General features: G+C 38.7%; 1 protein-coding gene and 1 non-coding gene across 2 annotated transcripts in view; one reads left to right on the forward strand and one right to left on the reverse strand.

Annotated features, from left to right (window-relative positions):
* The window catches only part of Ccdc7a (coiled-coil domain containing 7A), an 85,474-nt gene that overhangs the window by 23,183 nt on the left and 42,117 nt on the right, over window positions 1-20,174 (reverse strand). The gene's annotated exons all lie outside the window — the stretch shown is intronic.
* Window positions 14,689-14,820, forward strand: Gm22545. The gene has a single exon (XR_003947710.1). It is a non-coding gene; the product is annotated as a small nucleolar RNA SNORA17 (small nucleolar RNA).

The raw sequence follows: 20,174 nt of genomic DNA on the forward strand, positions 1-20,174 counted from the left end.
ATATCAAATAAATTCGAATTTCCACCTAAAGTTACCAAAAAAGATAAGGAAGGATACTTCATACACATCAAAGGAAAAATCTACTAAAATGAACTCTCAATTCTGACCATCTATGTTCCTAATGCAAGGGCAGCGATAATCATAAAAGAAGCTTTATACTAAGGGTCAAAACACACATTCCACCTCACATTATAATAGTGCGAGACTTCGCAACACTCTCATCAATGGCAGGTCATGGAAATAGAAACTAAACAGCGACACAGTAAAATGAACAGAAGTTATGAACCTAATGGTTTTAACAAATATCTATAGAACATTTCATCCTAAAACAATAGAATATACCTTCTTTTCAGCACTTCATGATACCAGGCTTTAACAGATATAAGGAGATTGAAATAATCCCAGGCATCCTTTCAGATCACCACGGACTTAGGCAGGTCTTCAACAACAACAACAACCAAAAGAACAGAAAGCTCACATACACATGGAAGCAAAGCAACTTCCATGATAACTTGGTCAAGGAAGAAATAAAGAAATTAAAGACTTTTTAAAATTTGATGAAAATGAAGGCACATCATAACAACACTTATAGGACACACTGAAAGCAGAGCTAAAAGGAAAACTTATAGCTCTGAGTGCCTCAAAAAAGAAACTGGAGAAAGCATACACTAACAGCTTGACAACACACCTGAAAGCTCGAGAACAAAAAGAAGCAAATACACACAAGAAGAACATATATTGCAGGAAATAGTCAAACTCAGGGCAGAAATCAATCAAGTAGAAACATAAAGAACTATAAAAAGAACCAACAAAGCCAGGAGCTGACTCTTTGAGAAAAACAAGATAGATAAACCCTTAGCCAGACTAACCAGAGGACACAGAGAGAGTATCAAAATTAACAAAATAAGAAATGAAAAGGGAGACATAACAACAGAAACCGAGGAAGTTAAAAAAAATTATCAGATCCCACTACAAAAGCCTATACTCAACAAAATGGAAAATCTGGATGAAACGCACAATTTTCTAGACAATTACCAGGTGCCAAAGTTAAATCAGATAAACCATCTAAACAGTCCTACTAGTCCTTATGCAATAGAAGCAGTCATTAAAAGTCTCCCAACCAAAAAAGCCCAGGACCAGATAAGTTTAGTGCAGAATTCTATCAGACCTTCAAAAAAAGACCTAACATCAATACTCTTCAAACTATTCCACAAAATAGAAAGAGAAGGAACACTACCCAATTTGTTCTATGAAGCCACAAATACACGTATACCTAAGTGACCCAAAGAAAGAGACACAAAAGAAGAGAACCTCAGACCAATTACCCTTATGAATATCAATACAGACATACTCAATAAAATTCTTGCAAACCAAATCCAAGAAAAACATCAAAGTGATCATTTACTGTGATCAAGTAGGCTTCATCTCAGAGATGCAGGGATGGTTCAATATACAGAATTCCATCAACGTAATCCACTACATAAACAAACTCAAAGAAAAAATAAAAAACACATGATCATCTCATTAGATGCTGAGAAAGCATTTGATGCAATTCAACACCTCTTCATGGTTAAAGTCTTGGAAAGATCAGGAATTCAAGGCCCATACCTAAACATGGTAAAAGCTATATACAGCAAACAAGTAGCCAACATCAAACTAAATTGAGAGAATCTTGAAACAATCCCACTAAAATCAGGGACTAGACAAGGCTGCTTGCTCATTTTCTCCTTACCTAATCAATATGCTACTGGAAGTCCTAGCCAGAACAATTAGACAACAAAAGGAGTTCAAAAAGATTCAAATTGGAAAGGAAGAAGTCAAAATGTCACTATTTGCAGATGATATAATAATATACATAAGTGATCCCAAAAATTCCACCAGAGAACTCGTAATGCTAATAAACAACTTTGGCAACATGACTGGATACAAATTTAACTCAAAAAAAAGAAAAACAAACCAAACCATTAGCCTTCCTCTACCCAAAGGATAAAAAGTCTGAGAAAGAAGTTAGGGAAATGACAACCTTCACGATTGTCACAAACAATATAAAATCCTTCAGTGTGACTCTAACCATGCAAATGAAAGATCTGTATGACAACATTGTCCAATCCCTGAAGAAAGAAATTGAAGATCTCAGAAAATGGAAAGATCTCCCATGCTCACGGAATTCTGCCAGAATTAATATAGTGAAAATGGTCATCTTGCTGAAAGCAGTCTACAGATTCAATGCAATCCCCATCAAAATTCCAACTCAATTCTTCATAGAATCAGAAAAAGCAATGTACAAATTCATTTAGAATAACCAAAAACCCATGATATCAAAAACTATTGTCAACAATAAAAAAACTTCTGGGGGAATCACCATCCCTGACATGAAGCTGTATTACAGAGCAGTAGTGATAAAAATTGCATGATATTGGTACAGAGACAGGCAGGTAGATCAATGGAATAGAATTGAAGACCCAGAAATGAACCCACACACCTATGGTCACTTGATCTTTGAAAAAGAAGCTAAAACCATCCAGTGGGAAAAAAGATAGCATTTTTAACACCTGGTGCTGGTTCAACTAGAGGTCAGCATTTTGTTTTGTTTTGTTTTGTTTTGTTTTGTTCTGTTTTGTTTAATTGGGTATTTATTTCATTTACATTTCCAATGTTATCCCAAAAGTTCCCCACACACTCCCCCACCCACTCCCACTTCTTGGCCCTGGTGTTCCCCTGTACTGAGGCATATAAAGTTTGCATGACCAATGGGCTTCTCTTTCCAATTATGGCCGACTATGCCATCTTCAGATTCATATGCAGCTAGAGACACAAGCTCCGGGGCGTGGGGGGGGGGGTGGAGGGGGTATTGGTTAGTTCATATTGTTGTTCCACCTATAGGATTGCAGATCCCTTCAGCTCCTTGGGTACTTTCTCTAGCTCCTCCACTGGGGGCCCTGTGATCCATCCAATACCTAACCCTAACCCTTCAGAGATGTTTGGGTGACACAAGTGAACCCTACCTTAAAATGAATGGTTTAAAGATAACTTGAAGGGTCCCTAAAATAAATTGAAGAAATCCTCAAATCTTCTGGTGACCTGGATGGACAGCAAAGGAATCAAATCCCTCAAATAATTTATTTGACTTAATTTTTAAAAATAAATAATTATATACAGTAAAAAGAAACAATAACCAAAAAAAACAATAAAAAGAAGTAAGCATTTTGAAGAATGCACATCAATTCATATTTATCTCCTTGTACAAAGCTCAAGTCCAAGTGGAACTAGGACCAGATACCCCAAGACTAATACAAGAGAAAGTGGGGAAGACTCTCAAACACACTGGCAGAGGGGAAATTTTCCTGTACAGAACACCAGTGACTTATGCTCTAAGATCAAGAATTGCAAATGGGACCTCATAAAATCGCAAAGCTTCTGTAAGAAAAAGGACACTGTCAATAGGACAAAGTGGCAATCAACAGATTAGGAAAAGATCTTTATCAATCCTATATTCAATAGAGGGCTAATATCTAATATATACAAAGAACTTAAGAAGTTAGACTCCAAAGAACCAAATAACCCTATTAAAAATGGGGTACACTGGTAAACAAAGAATTCTCAATTGAGGAATATCAAATGGCAAAGAAGCACCTAAAGAAATGATCAACATCCTTACTCATCAGGGAAATGCAAATCAAAACAACCCTGAGACTCCCCCTTACACCAGTCAGAATGGCTAAGATCAAAAATTCAGGTGACAGCAGATGCTGGCGAGGATGTGGAGAAAGAGGAACACTCCTCCATTGTTAGTGGGATTGCAAGCTGGTGCAACCACTCTGGAAATCAGTCTAGCAGTTCCTCAGAAAATTGGACATAGTACTACCTGAGGACCCAACTATATATCACTCCTGGGCATATACCCAAAAGATGCTCCAGCAAATAACAAGGATACATGCTCTACTATGTTCATAGCCTCCTTATTTACAATAGCCAGAAGCTGAAAAGAACTGGGATGTCCTTCAAGAACAAAATGGATACAGAAAATGTGATGCATTTACACAATGGAGGACTGCACAGCTATTAAAAACAATGAATTCATGAAGTTCTTAGGAAAATGGATGGAACTAGAAATGAAAAATGGATCCTGAATGAGGTAACCTACTCACAAAAGAACACACATGGTATACACTGAAAGGTAAGTGGATATTAGCCCAGAAGTTCAAAATACCCAAGATACAATTCACAGACCACATGAAGCTCAAGAAGATGGCAGACCAAAATGTAGATGGTTCAGTCCATCTTATAAGGGGGAACAAAATCCTCAGAGGAGGTAGAGGGTGGGAGGAACTTTGGAGGGAGAGGACAGGGAGTGGGGAAAGGAGGGCAGAATCAGGTAAGGGAGGAGACAGGGATGGTATACAGATGGACAGGAATTTGAATAGAGGTGTATAACAATGGGGGATGGGGAACTGGGAGGTAGCCACCAGCAAGTCCCAGGTGCCAAGAAAGCAAGTGGGTCTCTGAACCCAACAGGCATGAGATTAGTTGAAATGCCCAACAAAGAGGAGGGAAAACCTGAAGAGTCCATATCCAGAGGTTAGGCAAAACCCCTGGTTGGGTATGTGACTACCTAAACATCTCCAAATTTTTAACCCACAATGGCTCTTGTCTAAAGGAAATACAGGGGCAAAGTGTGGAGCAGAGACTGAAGGAAAAGCCATCCAGAGACTGTCCCACCTGGGAATCCATTCCATTTACAGACACCGAACCCAGACACTATTGCAGATACCAAGAAGTGCTTGCTGATAGGACCCTGTTATAGTTATTGCCTGAGAGGCTCTGCCAGAGCCTGACAAATACAGAAGTGAATGCTCACAGCCAACCACTGGACTGAGGATGGAGACCCCAATGGAGGAGTTAGAGAAAGGACTGAAGGAGCTGAAGGGGTTTGCAACCCCATAGGAAGAACAACAATGTCAACCAACCAGACCGCCTCCCAGAGCTCCCAGGGACTAAACCACCAATCAAAGAGAACACATGAAGGGACTCATGGCTCCAGCTGCATAATTAACAGAGGATAGCATTGTCTGGCATCATAGAAGGAGAGGCCCTTGGTCCTTTGAAGGCCTGATTCCCCAGTGTAAGTGGGTGGGTGGGAGGGGGAGCACCCACATAGAGGCAGGGGGAGGGGGAATGGGATGGGGAGTTCTAGAGGAAATATGTGGAATGGGGATAACATTTGAAATGTAAATAAATAAAATACCCAATAAAAATGCAAAAAATAAAAGATACCTTGTACAAGAAGACTTTTAAATATCAAATATGATATTAATATGTGGTTCAAAAATATTCCTGTCTAACAACAAAAAGCTCAACTACATGCAGAAGTCTCTATACTGACATATATTATTATGTACATTATTTTGTACTGACATAATAATATTCTCTCTATTCCTTTAAGTCTAGTAAACAATATATAGAAAGCACATGAAGGGATTGCATGCTGAGTATTATCCTCTTTCAGTATAGTTTTTTTAACAATATAAAAGTGCTTTATATATACTTGATGAAAAACAACGGATTATAAGTGCAATTCTAGATGTGAAACAATTACACTGTTATTATATATAACTTTTATATATTACAATTCTTGATAACTTTTAAATAAGTATTGAATTTGCTACTAGGACAGACACACCATAATCAGAAACACAATGTTCTCTCTAATGTGTGGCTTCTAGTTCCAAATCTTCATATGTGAGCAGACAACATGAAGTAAAGACTAAAACCAGAAGAGCATAAAAGGGCCCTAGGCATGGGAGGTAGGGAGTGAGAAGAAATAGCAGGATACAGGTGATATGAAATAGAAAACGAGAAAACACTGAGGGGTTTTAACTAGGGAGGAGATGCAGGATGGAAATACAGCAGGCAAAAGATGAATGAGGAACAAATAACACCAAGATTGTTTGATAAATCTTCAAGGAATCATATTATGTATATTTATCTCAAATTTTACATGTATGTATACATCTATCTATCAATCATCTATCATCTATTTAATTACCTACCTACTAACCTACCTATCAGGAAGTTATGCTACTTGGGTGACAATGATCCCCATAAAACAGTAAACTAATGGAGACCCCAGTACCAGGCATAAGAAATAACCCATTAAATAGTCCATGAGGGTAGTTAGAATGACTCCTAAAACAATGGAGATTGTCTATAGCCCTTGGTTACTTCTTGGAGTTCAGGGTAGACACCCATACTTCAGATACAAGTCTCAGATGGTTTGAGCTGTATCTGATCTGACAGCTTCCTTCCTAAATTTTAACTTCCATAGTACCAGAAAATACTTTACAAGCTGCCAAGCAAGAGAAGAAATTAAACAATTGAACTACAATAATGAAAAAATATATCAAGAAATCTGTAAAAATAGCACTTTCCTGTTGTTGGTAACAAGCCTATTCAACAGTAAAGAAATCAAGCCCTGTCAAAGACCAGCTTTAACATCCAGGTAAACTGAAGTGAGCCAGCAAAAATGGCTGAACCCAAAACTGATGGTAATTAACACTCTTTTCCTATTCTGGGACCAGAACTGATGGCTTCTGGCAATTGACAACTGCTGATAGCATCAGGGTACTAGAATAGAAAACTTAACTACTTACTGCCAGTACTTTCTGTGACCAGAAACTCTTTTTTTTCTTTCTTTCTTTCTTTTTTTTTTTTTTTGACTTTTTTTTAATTAGGTATTTTCCTCGTTTACATTTCCAATGCTATCCCAAAAGTCTCCCATACCCACCCCCACAATCCCCTACCCACCCATTCCCCGTTTTTGGCCCTGGCGTTCCCCTGTACTGGGGCATATAAATTTTGCAAGTTCAATGGGCCTCTCTTTGCAGTGATGGCTGACTAGGCCATCTTTTGATACATATGCAGCTAGAGACAAGAGCTCCGGGGTACGGGTTAGTTCATATTGTTGTTCCACCTATAGGGTTGCAGTTCCCTTTAGCTCCTTGGGTACTTTCTCTAGCTCCTCCATTGGGGGCCGTATGACCCATCCAATAGCTGACTGTGATCATCCACTTCTGTGTTTGCTAGGCCCCGGCATAGTCTCACAAGAGACAGCTATATCTGGGTCCTTTCAGCAAAATCTTGCTAGTGTATGCAATGGTGTCAGCGTTTGGAAGCTGATTATGGGATGGATCCCTGGATATGGCAATCACTAGATTGTCCATCATTTCGTCACAGCTCCAAATTTTGTCTCTGTAAGTCTTTTAAATCTTTAGGGACTGGCAAGAAAGAAAAGAAAAAGAGAGAAAAATCATACACACAAATACACACACACAGACACAGAGAGAGAGAGAGACAAACAGACAGACAGACAGACAGACAGACAGACAGGCAGGCAGGCAGGCAGACAAGCACATGTGCACACACACACAAGCAAGCTTGTGCACATGCATGCTAGATGAAGAAGAAAAGAGCTCCATTTCCATTTTTTTTTTTTTGCTTTCAGCCTTTTATATCTTCCCAGCAAAAGTTCTATATGTAAGAAATAATTTGCCTCACAGATAAACTGTTCCACAAGAGGAAGTTACAGCAAGAGAGTTGATTGCATAGTTTTCTAAACATTTTTATTTTTCATCAGTTCATAGTAAGTTTAAAGTAATAGTTCATGTCATCAGTTGATAAGGTTTTAGGAGTAACGCAGAAGTGTTTACAGGTCTTTCCACCAAAAGGCAATCCTGTCTAATGATCCCTTATCTTTTTTTTTCTTTTTTTATTGGATATTTTCTTTATTTAAATTTCAAATGTTATTCTCGTTCCCTGTTTCCCCCCACCTGGAAATCCCTATCCCATTCTTTCTCCCCCTGATTCTATGAGGGTGCTCCTCCACTCACTCACCCACTTCCCTGCCCTCCTAGAATTCTGCTACACTGGGCCATCTATCCAGACTTCACTGGACCAAGGACCTCTCCTCCCATTGATGCCTGAAAAGGCCATCATCTTCTACATATGTAGCAAGCACACAGGGAGCCATGTGTACTCCTTGATTGATGTCTTAGTCCCTGGGACCTCTTTGGGGAGGGGGTGTCTGGTTGGTTGATGTTGTGGTTCTTCCAATGTGGTTGCAAACCCCTTCAGCTCCTTCAGTCCTTTCTCTAACTCCTCAATTAGGAGTGTTCGGTCCAATGGTGGGCTGCTAGCATTCACTTCTGTATTTGTTAGGCTCTAACAGGACCTCTCAGGAGACAGCTATATCAAGCTCCAGTCAGCATGCATTTCTTGGCATCCACAATAGTGTCTGTGTTTGGTAACTGTATATGGGATGAATCCCCAGGTGCAACAGTCTCTGGGTGGCCTTTCCTTCAGACTCAGCTCTACACTTTACCTTTGTATTGCTTCTGTGAGTTTTTAGTTTTCCTTCTAAGAAGGACTGAAGTATCCACACTTTGGTCTTCCTTCTTCTTGAGCTTCATGTGGTCTGTGAATTGTATCTTGGGTATTCCAAGCTTCTGGACTAATATTTATTTATCAATGAGTGCATACCATGTGTATTCTTCTGTGATTGGGTTACCTCACTCAGGATTATATTTTCTAGTTCCATCCATTTGCCTATGAATTTCATGAAATCATTGTTGTTAATAGCTGAGTTGTAAATGTACCATATTTTCTGTATCCATTCCTCTGTTGAGGGACATCTGGGTTCTTTTCAGATTCTGGCTATCATAAATAAGGCTGCTATGAACATAGTGGAGCATGTGTCCTTACTACATGTTGGAGCATCTTCTGGGTATATGCCCAGGAGTAATATTGCTGGATCCTCAGGTAGTACTATGTCCAATTTTCTGAGGAACCACCAGACTGATTTCCAGAGTGTTTGCACCACCTTGCAATCCCACCAGCAATGGAGGAGTGATCCTCTCTCTCCACAATCTTGCCAGCATCTGCTGTCACCTGAGTTTTTGATCTTAGCCTTTCTGACTGATGTGAGGGGGAATCTCAGGGTTGTTTTGATTTGCATTTTTCTGATGACTAAAAATGTTGAACATTCCTTTAGGTGCATCTCAGCCATTTGGTATTCCTCAGTTAAGAATTCTTTGTTTAATTCTGTATCCCACTTTTAATAGGGTTATTTGGTTCTCTGGAGTCTCATTTTTGGAGTTCTTTGTATATATTGGAAATTAGCCCTCAGTTGGATATAGGATTGGTAAAAATCTTTCCTCAATCTGTTGGTTGCCTTTTTGTCTTATTGATGGTGTCTTTTGCTTTACACAAGCTTTGCAATTCTATGAGGTCCCATTTGTCTATTCTTGATCTTACAGCACAAGACATTAGTGTACTCTTCAAGAATTTCCCCCCTGTGTCCATATGTTCAAGGCTCTTTCCTACTTTCTTTTCTATTAATTTCAGTGGCTCTGGTTTTACGTGGAAGGTCATTGATCCACTTGGACTTGAACTTTGTACAAGGAGATAAGAATAGGTCGATTTGCATTTTTCTACATGCTAACTGCCAAATGAGCCAGCACCATTTGTTGAAAATGCTCTTTTTTCCATTGGATGGTTTTATCTCCTTTGTCAAAGATCAAGTGACCATATGTGTGTGGGTTCATTTCTGAGTCTTCAATTCTATTCCATTGATCTTCCTGCCTGTCTCTGTACCCGTACCATGCAGTTTTTTTAAAATCACTATTGCTCTGTAATGCAGCTTAAGGTCAGGAATGGTGTTCCTCCAGAAGTTCTTTTGTTGTTAAGAATAGTTTTGCCATTCCTGGGTATTGTTGTTGTTCCAAATGAATTTGCAAATTTCTGTTTCTAACTTTGTGAAGAATTGATTTGGAATTTTGATGGGGATTGCACTGAATCTGTAGATTGCTTTTGGCAAGATGGCCATTTTTACTACATTAATCCTGCCAATCCATGAGCATAGGTGATCTTTCCATCTTCTGAGATCTTCTTTAATTCTTTCTTCAGAAACTTGAAGTTCTTGTCATAAAAGTCTTTTACTTGCTTGGTTAGAGTCACACCAAGGTATGTAATATTATTTGTGATTATTGTAAAGGATGTCATTTCCCTAATTTCTTCTCAGGCTGTTTGTCTTTAGAAGGCTACTGATTTGTTTTAGTTAATTTTATATCCATCCACTTTGTTGAAGTTGTTTATCAACTGTAGGAGTTCTCTGGTGGAATTTTTGGGGTCACTTAAGTATACGATCCTATCATCTGCAAATAGTGGCTTCTTCCTTTCCAATTTGTATACCTTTGACCACCTTTTGTTGTCTAATTTCTCTAGCTGGTACTTCAAGTACTCTATTGAATAGGTAGGGAGAGAGTCGGCAGCCTTGTCTAGTCCCTGATTTTAGTGAGATTGCTTCAATTTCTCTCCATTTAGTTTGATGTTGACTACTAGTTTGCTGTATATTGCTTTTACTATGTTTAGGTATGGGCCTTGAATTCCTGATCTTTCCAAGATGTTTAACATGAAGGGATGCTGAATTTTGTAAAATGCTTTTTAAGCATCTAATGAAATGATCATGTGGTTTTTTTCTTTGAGTCTGTTTATGTAGTAGATTACATTGATGGATTTCTGTACATTGAACCATACCTGCATCTCTGAAAGGAAGCCTACTTGATTGTGGTGAATGATCAATTTGATGTGTTCTTTGATTTGGTTGGCAAGAATTTTATTGAGTATTTTTGCATGAATGTTCATATGGGAGATTGGTCTGAAGTTCTCTTTCTTTGTTTGGTCTTTGTGTGGTTTAGGTATACATGTAATTCTGGCTTCATAGAACAAACTAGGTAGTATTCTTTCTGTTTCTGTTTTGTGGAATAGTTTGAAGAGTATTGGTATTATGTCTTCTTTAAAGGTCTAATAGAATTCTCCAGTAAATCCATCTGGTGTTGGACTTTTTTTGGTTGGGAGACTTTTAATGACTGCTTCTATATCTTTAGGGGCTTGTCTGATCCTATTTAGATGGCTTATTAGATCCTGTTTTAACTTTGGCACCTGGTATTTGTCTAGGAAATTGTCCTTTTCATCCAAATCTTCCAATGTTGTTGAGTATAAGCTTTTGTAGTAGGATCTGATGATTTTTTTAATTTCCTCTGTTTCTGTTGCTATGTCTCCCTTTTCATGATTTTATTAACTTGGATACTTTCTCTGTGTCCTCTGGTTAATCTGGCAAAGGGTTTATCTATCTTGTTGATTTTCTTAAAGAACCATTTCCTGGTTTGGTTGATTCTTTGTATAGTTTTTTAATGTTTTTATTTGGTTGATTTCAGCCCTGAGTTTGATTATTTCCTGAAGTCTACTCCTCTTGGGTATGTTTGCTTCTTTTTGATCTAGAGCTTTCAAGTATGCTACAAAGCTGGAATACTTTGATTTCTCCATCTATGGTAATTGAGAGTTTTGGTGGGTAAAGTAGCCTGGGCTGGCATTTGTGTTCTCTTAGGGTCTGTATAACATCTGTCCAGGATCTTCTGGATTTCATAGTCTCTGGTGAAAAGTCTGGTGTAATTCTGGTAGGTCTGCCTTTATACGTTACTTGAGTTTTCCAGTTTCTTTTTGGAGGCAATGAGAGCTATGAGTTTTCCTCTTAGCACTACTTTCATTGTGTCCAATAAGTTTTGGTATGATGTGTTTTCCTTTTCATTAAATTATAATAAGCCTTTAATTTCTTTATTTCTTCCTTGACCAAGTTATCATTGAAAGGGGAGTGTTTCATCTTCCATGTATATATGTGTTTTCTGTTATTTTAGTTGGAATTTAAGACTAGCCTTAGTCCATGATGATCTCATAGGGTGCATGGTATTATTTCAATCTTTTGTAACTGTTGAGTTCAGTTTTGTGACCAATTATGGTCAGTTTTGGAGAAGGTACCCTGAGGTGCCGAGAAGAAGATATATTCTTTTACTTTAGGATGAAATGTTGTATAAATCTTTCTTAAATCCATTTGGTTCATAACTTCTGTAAGTTTCACTGTGTCTCTGTTTAGTTTCTGTTTCCATGAACTGTACATTGCTGAGAGTGGGGTGTTAAAGTCTCCCACTATTATTGTGTGGGATGCAATGTGTACTTTGAGCTTTAGTAAAGTTTCTTTTATGAATGTGGGTGCCCTTTCATTTGGACCATATATGTTCGGAATTGAGCGTTCATCTTGGTAGATTTTTCCTTTGACCAGTATGAAGTGAAATTTCTTATCCTTTTTGATAACTTTGTGTTGAAAGTCAATTTTATTCGATATTAGAATGGCTACTCCAGCTTGTTTCCTGGGACCATTTGGATGGAAATTTGTTTTCCAACCTTTTACTCTAAGATAGTGTCTGTCTTTGTCATTGGTGTGCACTTTCTGTATGCAGCAAAATGCTGGGTCCTGTTTACATATCCAGTATTTTAATTTATGTCTTTTTATTGAGGAATTAAGTCCATTGATGTTAAGAGACATTAAGGAAAAGTGATTGTTGCTTCCTCTTTTTTGTTGTTAAAAGTGGAATTATGTTTGTGTGGTTATCTTCTTTTGTGTTTGTTGAAAATTACTTTCTTGCTTTTTCTAGGATGCAGTTTCCCTCCTTGTATTGGTGTTTTCCAACTATTGTCCTTTGTAGGGCTGGATTTCTGGAAAGATATTGTGTAAATTTGGTTTTCTCATGGAATGTCTTGGTTTCTCCATCTATGGTTATTGAGAGTTTTACTGGGTCTAGTAGCCTGGGCTAGCATTTATGTTCTCTTAGGGTCTGTATGACATATGCCCAGGAACTTCTAACTTTCATAGTCTCTGGTGAGAAGTCTGGTGTAATTCAGATAGGTCTGCCTTTATATGTTACTTAACCTTTTTCTCTTTCTGCTTTTAATATTCTTTCTTTATCTAGCACATTTGGTGTTTTATTATTATGTGTCGGGAGGAATTTCTTTTCTGGTCCAGTCTATTTGGATTTCTGTAGGCTTCTTGTATGTTCAAGGGCATCTCTTTCTTTAGGTTAAGGAAGTTTTCTTCTATAATTTCCTTGAAGATATTTACTGCCCCTTTAAGTTGGTTATTATTGCCTTCTTCTATACATATTATCCTTAGGTTTGGTCTTCTCATTGTGTCCTGGATTTTCGGGATGTTTTGGGTTAGGAGCTTTTTGCATTTTGCATTTTCTTTCACCCTTGTGTCAATGTTTTCTATGGTATCTTTTGCACCTGAGATTCTATCTTTATCTCTTGTATTCTGTTGGTGATGCTTGTATTGATGACTTCTGATATCTTTGGAATGTTTTCTAACTCCAAGGTTTTCTTCCTTTGTGATTTCTTTATTGTTTCTATTTCCACTTTTAGATCTTGGATGGTTTTGTTCATTTTCTTAGCCTGTTTGATTGTGTTTTCCTGTAATTCTTTAAGGGATTTTTGTGTTTTCTCCTTAAGGACTTGTGTCTGTTTACCTATATTCTCCTGTATTTCTTTAAGGGAGTTATTTTCATCCTTCTTAATGTCCTCCATCATTGTCATAAGAAGTGATTTTAGATCCGAAATTGGCTTTTCCAGTGTGATGGTGTTTTCTTGACTTGCTATGGTGGGACAATTGGGTTCTGATGATGCCAAGTAACCTTGGTTTCTGTTGCTTATGTTCTTATGCTTGCCTCTCATCATCTGATTATTGCTAGTGCTACCTGCCCTTGATATATCTAACTGGAGCCTGTCCTTCCTGTGATCCTGGTTGTGTTAGAACTCCTCAGAGTCCAGTTGTTTTGGTGATCCTGTGATTCTGGGATCCTGTGATCCTGAGATCCCAGGTGTGTCAGAATTCTTAGGAGTCAAGCTGCCTCTGGGACCCTGAAATCCTGTTGTGACCAAGCTCCTGTGATCCTGTGATTCTGGGAATGTTAGAGTGCCTGGGAGTGGAGACTCCTCTGGGTGTTGTAAGACTGGCTCCCTTACCCATTTTTTTTAAGCTCCACAAGTTCATGATACATTTAAAGCAATAGTTTTTAATGTCATAATTTAGCAAGTTTTATATCAAGAGACAAATCATCTGTCTTGTGTCTTATTATTTTGAAGTCTGGTATAGATTAAGTAGTCAATCATTTGTTTTCTGTCCTTGTACCTGTGATTGTCCATTATCAGTTTATGATCTTTAGTTCTAGAAATTAGTGATATTATTTCTAACATAAAAGCAATGTTTTCCTTGATCATAAATTGTTCTAAACCTATTTTCTTTTCCTACTGCAATTAACTCATGCACCAGAACTCTATTTGTAGCTTTTTATTCTATAGGGGCATAAATTTACTTGAATCAATTCAGGAGAACTATAAAATCATTATCAGGAATTTTTTAAATCACAAATTCATCTAAACAGCATTATTACACGAAAGTACATCTTTGTAATGATCTGCAGAAAATTTGCCCAATAGAGTGGGCAAGATCAGTCACAACTGACTGTAGGCATAAATGGTCTTTCTTTTTCCAGTCACATGTTGTCAGGAAAATGAGCAACTGAGCAACAACATTTATAAGAAGGTACACCAGCATCAAGAAGCAATCCTGGACAAAGCACCTGGGGCCCCACCTTTCCAGAATTCACCCATTGCAGCTATGCAAAAAAGGTAGGCTGACTCCAAGAAGCTTACTTGCTTGCCACAGCCTTCCCTGTATGGTTTCCACCAATGTCTGGTACTGGAAACATAGCTACTGAGGTAATGGGCCTTTCAAAAGCATCTACCCCTGTCACTAGAGGAATTGTAGTTGTGGCTGCTATGTCACATGTGCATCATTATATGGCAGAGAGAAGAGAGGCTATGTCTATGCTCAGTGTTCTGACCTGTATATATGTAAATGATTAATAGGTTAATGCATCCTGGGAAGGGAAAGTCTGAAATGACCTCCAGTCTAGCACCAGGGGACCCTAACAGGGAGCTAGCCTGAGTCATCAGGTTCAACATTAGCACCAGTCCAGAATCTCATATGCATACTAAGATGGCTTCCCAGGACAAGATATGAGCCAGAGACAGACAACCCCCACACGGGGCTACATGGGCATACCAGACAAGAGTGACCCAAGAAAGGGGCAAGCCCAAGATGATCATCAGTTCAGTGCCATGGAGCTGGGACAGGAAACTAGCCTGAGATGAGTGTCAGTCTGACATTGCACAGACTGTGGGAGACAGCCCATGCCCAAGAGGACCCCTGCTTGGAGCTATAATGGACAGCTGGGGTATAGCACTTCTTAGGCCGCTCCTGAGACTACTTCAGACACTCAGAGACCATGAGTACACCACTAAGAGGAGCAAGTAAATGGTGGAGAAACAGAAGAAAAAGAGAAACAGGAGGATATGGGCGCGCACAAACACACACACACACACACACACACACGGCATAACTGGAGACTTGTGGAGACTTGTGGGTAGTGAACTCAATTAATTAGGCTTAATTTGAGTAGTTGGGACCATGGTGGGGTCTTGGTTTGTGCTGTTACTAGTCTGGGTTCATACCCCTGTAGCAGCAGGAATCGATTACCACCAAAGGCCAGATAGATATCCCTGATCCAGACTTCAGTCTGGGGACATTTTGATGTCCGAGGGCTATGCAGAACTGGTCCCACCCCTGGGCATTATAAGAGAGCTGAACCTGTGGTCAAAAGAGCAGAAGGGCTGTCTTTGCCCCTTACCTGCTGCAGTGCTCTGGAGAGTAGGCCCTGTAACTCTCCTCGGAGCATAGTAGAGCTGACAGGAGCATGGGTAGGCTCATGTGTGTATGGGAGCATTGAGGTTCCAGTATTAATACTGTACCAGATGTCAGAGGCCTCATAACAGACCAAATGACTCATTACAATGAACATTTGCAAGCAAAGAAATGTAGAGGAAATGGTATGCTGAGGGACACAGTGTAACACGCTTTAGCTTAAATAAGATTTTTTTTCTGTTGGGGAGGAGGCTGTAAGGGTCCAGGGCAGGTATGAGAGAAGTGGGGGATGAGTGGGATTGAGGTGCACAGTGTGGAATTCAAAAAGTTTAAAAAAAAACTTATACTATCAGAAATTTACTAAAGTTGTATAATAGTTATCTACATTCTAAATCTTATCTTTATTCCTGTAGGTAAGTATAACTACACTTCTCATCAAAGAAGCCTCTTTTTACAGCAAATGGAAACCATCACAGTAATCCACAAGTGGTCAAATTGCATAGAGCAACAGATCATGGGGAACCTAGCCCCAACGGACACATCTACATCATAGGTCTTGCATCAGTTGCTCAAAGAACATCTTGGGAAAAGGAGTGGAAATATTGCAAGACTCATAAGACCTGGAAGTGTAACAATGTATCCTATCAATGGCTGCATAAACAAGACTGGAGAACAATGGTGTAACAATGGACATGCTAATGAGGCAGGTGGAAATTTTTGCAGGGTCCCACACCTAGACAAAGAATTATAATTAATGACTGCTTGGAAAAGAGATGAACCCCCGTTATTAGCTGCTCAATGAGAAATGGTCAGCTCTGAAACTATGTATAGACAAACAACAAAAACAAATTCAGCAGCTTATAATTATGTATTTGTATATATTTATGTATACATGTAACAATAACAAAGGAAAAAGACTATTAACTTGAGGGGGTATGGAAGAGCAGCTGGAATGGGCTGGAGGGAGGATAGGAGGCTGTGATGTAGTTCAATTTTAATTAAAGTATATTTTTAAGGCATTCAGAAACATGATTAAAATCCAAATGTTTTTAAGATAGTGATATCTAACATAAGTTTTAAATAAAAGCTATTTATGGTGATTGAGTATTTGAAATGTGTTTAGTATGACCCAGAAGCCAATTTGTTTTACTAAATTAAATTTGAATAGTCACAGGTGACTAATGTCAACTGCATCAAATAACACCATCTCTGACTATTAAAACTTTATGTTCCCTTCCGGTCGGCGCCTCCGGGTCACCTTGGGCACAAACTCGGCTGACAGTCCCACAGTCCCCAGAGGACTCTCCATGCGATCTTAGAATCACTGGTGAGTGGAACACAAGATCAGTTCCAATCCAATCACACCGAGCCTGTGCCAGCAGCAGAAAAGCAGAAAACCCGCCTGAACAGGGACTCAAGTCCCTTCACCAGCTCCGGGCCACCTTGGGCACAAACTCAGCGGACGGTCCCCTGGTCCCCAGAGGACTCTGCACATGATCTTAGGATTAATGGTGAGTGGAACACAACATCAGTTCCAATCCAATTGTGTCTGGCCTGTGACAGCAGGAACAAGGACACGGGAGCCCTGCCTGGCCAGTGGCTCAGGTACCCTCTGATCAGTGCTGATGTAACTTGGTTTCCCACACACCAGACAGCCCCACTGACCCAGAGGAGACACCACTTCCAGGCAATGTAACATGGCCAGGATCTTAGGACTCCAGGATCCCAGGATAAGAGAAGCTTGGTCACACCAGGATCTCAGGGTCTCAGAGGAAGCTTGACTGCCAAGAACTCTGACACACCCAGAATCTCAAGTTCACAGGAGCCCAGAATCACAGGATCACAGAGAAATCTGGACTCTGAGGAGTCATGAATCAACCGGGATTATCGGAAGGACAGGCTCCAATCAAATATATTGAGGGCAGCAAGCACTTGAGATAATTAGATGGCAGAAAGCAAACATAAGAACAGAAGCAACAGAAACCAAGGTTATTTGGCATCACTAGAACCAAACTCGCCCACCTTAGCAAGTCCTGGATACACCAACACACCAGAAAAGCAAGATATGGATCAAAAGTCACTTCTCATGATGATAATGGAGGACTTTAAGAAAAAAATAAATAACTCCCTTAAAGAAATACAGGAAAACACAGGTAAACAGCTAGAAGCCCTTAAAGAGGAAACACAAAAATCCCTTAAAGAGTTACAGGAAAGCACTACCAAACAGGTGAAAGAATTGAAAAAAAAAAAAAAAAACATCCAGGATCTAAAAAATGGAAGTAGAAACAATAAAGAAATCACAAAGGGAGACAACTCTGGAGGTAGAAATCCTAAGAAACAAATCAGGAGCCATAGATGTGAGCATCACCAACAGAATACAAGAGATAGAAGAGAGAATCTCAGGTAGAGAAGATTTCATAGAAAACATGGACACAACAATCAAAGAAAATGCAAAATGCAAAAAGATCCTTACTCAAAACATCCAGGAAATCCAGGACATAATGAGAAGACCAACCCTAAGGATAATAGGTATAGATGAGATGAAGATTTTCAACTTAAAGGGACAGAAAATATTTTCAACAAAATTATAGAAGAAAACTTCCCTAACATAAAGAAAGAGATGCCCATGAACATACAAGAAGCCTACAGAACTCCAAATAGACTGGACCAGAAAAGAAAATTTCCCAATCACATAATAATCAGAAAACAACTGCACTAAATGAGAATAGAATATTAAAAACTGTAAGAAAAAAAAGGTCAAGTAACATATAAAGGCAGATCTATCAGAATTACATGAGACTTCTCCCCAGAGACTATGAAAGTCAGAAGATCCTGGACAGATGTTAAACAGACACTAAGAGAACACAAATGCCAGCCCACGCTACTTTACCCAGCAAAACTCTCAATTACCATAGATGGAGAAACCAAATATTAAAGGGAAAACTCCAACACAAGGAGGGAAATGAGAGCCTAGAAAAACCAAGAAAATAATCCTTCAATAAACCTAAAAGAAGATAGCCACAAGAACAGATTCCCAACTCTAACAACCAAAATAATAGGAAGTAACAATTACTTTTCCTTAATAGCTCTTAATATCAATTGACTCAATTCCCCAATAAAAAGACATAGACTAACAGACTGGATACATCAATAGGACTCAACATGTTGCTGAATCCAAGAAACCCACCACAGGGTCAAAGACAGACATTACCTCAGAGTAAAAGGCTGGAAAAGAATTTTCCAAGCAAACAGTCTGAAGAAACAAGCCGGAGTAGTCATTCTAATATAGAATAAAATCGATTTCCAACCCAAAGTTATCAAAAAAAGACAAGGGGGGGCACTTCATGCACATTAAAGGTAAAATCTTCCAAGATGAACTCTCAATTGTGAATATCTATGCTCCAAATGGAAGACCATCCACATTTATATAGAAAATTTAGTAACGCTCAAGGCACACATTGCACCGCACACAATAATAGTAGGAGATTTAACACTCCACTCTCATCAATGGACAGACTCTGGAACCAGAAAGCAAACAGGGACACATTGAAACTAACAGAAGTTATGAAACAAATGGATTTAACAAATATCTACAGAACATTTTACCCTAAAACAAAAGGATATTCCTTCTTCTCAGCACCTCATGTTACCTTCTCCAAAACTGATCATATAATTGGTCACAAAACAGGCCTCAACAGATATGAAAATATTGAAGTTATCCCATACATCCTATCAGATCACCAGGGATTAAGGCAGATCTTCAATAACAACATAAATAATATAAAGCCAACATTGATATGAAAGATGAACAACACTCTAATCAATGATAACTTGGTCAAGGAAGAAATAAAGAAAGACATTGAAGACTTTTTAGAATCTGATGAAAATGAAGCCAAAACATACCCAAACTTATAGGACACAATGAAATCATACCTAAGAGGAACTCATAGCTCTGAGTGCCTCCAAAAAGAAACTAGAAAGAGCATACACTAGCAGCTTGACAGCACACCTAAAAGCTCTAGAACAAAAGGAAGCAAATTCACCCAAGAAGCAGGAAATAATCACACTCAGGGCTGAGATCCACCAAGTAGATACAAAAAGAACTAAACGAAGAATCAACCAAACCAGGAGCTGGGTTTTTTTGTTTTGTTCTGTTTTTGTTTTTGTTTTGTTTTGTTTTTTTCAGAAAATCAACAACATAGATAAACCCTTAGTCAGACTAACTAGAGGACACAATGACAGTATCCAAATTAACTAAATCAGAAATGAAAAGGGAGACATAACAACAAAACCTGAGGAAATCCAAAGTATCATTAAATCCTATTACAAAAGTCTATACTCAACAAAACTGTTTGAAAACCTGGATGAAATGGACAATTTTCTAGACAGATACCAGGTGCCAAAGTTAAATCCAGATCAGATTAGCGATCTAAAGAAATAGAAGCAGTCATTAATAGTCTCCCAACCAAAAAAAGCCCAGGACCAGATGGGTTTAGTACAGAATTCTATCAGACCTTCAAAGAAGACC

Source organism: Mus musculus, chromosome 8 (genome assembly GCF_000001635.26).
Source record: "Mus musculus strain C57BL/6J chromosome 8, GRCm38.p6 C57BL/6J".
Classification (NCBI taxonomy): Eukaryota; Metazoa; Chordata; class Mammalia; order Rodentia; family Muridae; genus Mus; species Mus musculus.